The sequence below is a fragment of the Homarus americanus genome, unplaced genomic scaffold (genome assembly GCF_018991925.1).
Source record: "Homarus americanus isolate GMGI-L3 unplaced genomic scaffold, GMGI_Hamer_2.0 scaffold30165, whole genome shotgun sequence".
Taxonomy (NCBI): Eukaryota; Metazoa; Arthropoda; class Malacostraca; order Decapoda; family Nephropidae; genus Homarus; species Homarus americanus.
Genome location: NW_024726676.1, coordinates 6,927 through 10,389, shown reverse-complemented (window position 1 = coordinate 10,389; position 3,463 = coordinate 6,927).

Genomic DNA, 3,463 nt, shown 5'->3' with positions numbered 1-3,463 from the left:
GTTCCTGGACTGAACTAGTTGAAAGTCATCCTCTCCGTTGGTGTCAAGGTCAACACCATAGTCACCTGGCTCACTCAGTGCATCAGGAGAGTTAAAGCGAGTAGCTGGGTCTCCAGTCAACTCAGACATGGTGGAGTTACAGGACTCGACCTATATGCCTACGTCAGAGGGCCGAGGACTGCTTGGCACTCCTAGGAAGTCAGCGGAGGTTGGGAGGCGTAACCCTCTTAGAGGACAAAGGAAAATGGCATCTACAGCGTATTAGCGGTGTGAGGGGAGGCCGTGAACGGGCCTCCCGCGAGCGGAGGGAGTGTGGTGTCAGTGGGACCAAGTTAGCAGGAGTATTCTCAGTTTATAAACACTTTTATTACTTTACAATTGTTCTTAATAGTATCTCTGTTTTTCTGGTTAGATACAGTATCAAAGTCAATTTTAGTTTCAAAAGAACTATCCAGCTTGGCACACTATGAGGACGGGGGTTTGTTAATGCAAACCCTCACCACATGGCCGAGCGTGACCACAAGGGTATAAGGCCTTGCCTCGCGGGCACCTACACACGTTAGTTCACGTGTTATACAGGCAACATAGTTGCAGTTGTTGACCTATCGGTTAAGGTAATCCTCCATGTGATAGTGTTAGGAAGAACACCAAATATTCAGCACCACCCTGTGAGAATCCTGCACCTTAATTCCCAGTGTGTACCACCGTAATCTGAAAAAGATCACAGGTGGTCCACGCACACAGACTTGCTCACACACACGCTGAGGGGAAAACGTGGCTGAGGATGTTGGTGATGGTGGTGGCTGAGGATGTTGGTGATGGTGGTGGCTGAGGATGTTGGTGATGGTAGTGGCTGAGGATGTTGGTGATGGTAGTGGCTGAGGATGTTGGTGATGGTGGTGGCTGAGGATGTTGGTGATGGTAGTGGCTGAGGATGTTGGTGATGGTGGTGGCTGAGGATGTTGGTGATGGCGTGGCTGAGGATGTTGGTGATGGTGGTGGCTGAGGATGTTGGTGATGGTAGTGGCTGAGGATGTTGGTGATGGTAGTGGCTGAGGATGTTGGTGATGGTGGTGGCTGAGGATGTTGGTGATGGTAGTGGCTGAGGATGTTGGTGATGGTAGTGGCTGAGGATGTTGGTGATGGTGGTGGCTGAGGAGTGATAGTGGCTGGTGATGGTGGTGGCTGAGGAGTGAGGATGTTGGCTGAGGATGTTGGTGAGTGGCTGAGGATGTGGTGGCTGAGGATGGTGATGGTAGTGACTGAGGATGTTGATGATGGTAGTGGCTGAGGGTGTTGGTGATGGTGGTGGCTGAGGATGTTGGTGATGGTGGTGGCTGAGGATGTTGGTGATGGTAGTGACTGAGGATGTTGGTGATGGTAGTGGCTGAGGATGTTGGTGGCTGAGGATGTTGGTGATGGTAGTGGCTGAGGGTGTTGGTGATGGTGGTGGCTGAGGATGTTGGTGATGGTGGTGGCTGAGGATGTTGGTGATGGTAGTGACTGAGGATGTTGGTGATGGTAGTGGCTGAGGATGTTGGTGGCTGAGGATGTTGGTGATGGTAGTGGCTTCCCCAGCCACCACTGGTCTGTCAATATGAGGTTTCCATAAATCAGTTACCATTCACCTGGGACAGGTATTTCACTATTAATTAAGAGTAATGACGTGACCACACCTGGCCTGCCCCGCCACCCATCCCCCATGGTGCTCGCTACCACCCATTGGAACGCGCCGCCACCCACAGATAGTCGCCCTCCAGTGCCCCCTGCCACCCACTGTACACATAACTGTTATTTGGTTTCCTCTGTCAGTCTTAAGTCTGGTGCAATATTTTCCACCGTCAACTAAGAGACGTGTTAATGTGACTCTTATATGAAGCCTCACGCTCCCTTGGGACATGTCATCCAAGGCCACCTTCATGGGCACACGCACATGACACACACACACATGACACACGTGCATGACACACATACATGACACACGCACATGACACACGCACATGACACACACACATGACACACACACATGACACACACACATGACACATGCACATGACACACACACCTGTCACACGCACATGACACACGCACATGACACACGCACATGGCACACACACCTGACACACACACATGACACATGCACATGACACACACACCTGACACATGCACATGACACAAGCACATGACACACGCACATGACACACACACCTGACACACGCACATGACACACGCACATGACACACACATGACACACACACATGACACACGCACATGACACACGCACATGACACAAGCACATGACACACGCACATGACACACATGACACAGCACATGACACACACACACACACACACATGACACACATGACATACGCACATGACACACACACATGACACATGCACATGACACACGCCCATGACACACACACACACATGACATGACACACATGACATACGCACATGACACACGCACATTACACATGCACATGACACACACACACACACGCACATGAGACACGCACATGACACACACACATGACATACGCACATGACACATGCACATGACACACGCCCATGACACACACACACATGACACACGCACATGACACACGTAAATGACACACACACACCTGACACACGCACATGACACACACATGACACACACACCTGATACACGCACATGACACACGCACATGACACACACACATGACACACACATGACACACGCACATGACACACACACATGACACACACACACACATGACACATGCACATGACACATGCACATGACACACACACACATGACACACACACATGACACACGCACATGACACATGCACATGACACACGCACATGACACACACACACACACACATGACACACACACATGACACACACACATGACACACACACACACACACTGACACACACATGACACATGCACATGACACACCCATGACACACACACACATGACACACACACATGACACACACACTGACACACGACACATGACACATGCACATGACACACACACATGACACATGACACACGCCCATGACACACACACATGACATGACACACGCACACACACGACACAACACGCACATGACACACACATGACACACACACCTGACACACGCACATGACACACGCACACGACACACACACATGACACACGCACATGACACACGTAAATGACACACACACACCTGACACACACACATGACACACACACCTGACACACGCACATGACACACGCACATGACACACATAATCAGCATATGTCACATTTCATTGAACTCGATTCCAGAGACAATTTACAAGAGAGTAACTTTAGGGACGCATTTTAATCTCATTGGTAACTCTTATCATATGGCTCATCATACTGACTTGTACTCTTTACAATTTCACTTCTAATCTACTTATTTTAAATTGTGATAATGGAAAAATACATAAATTTTGT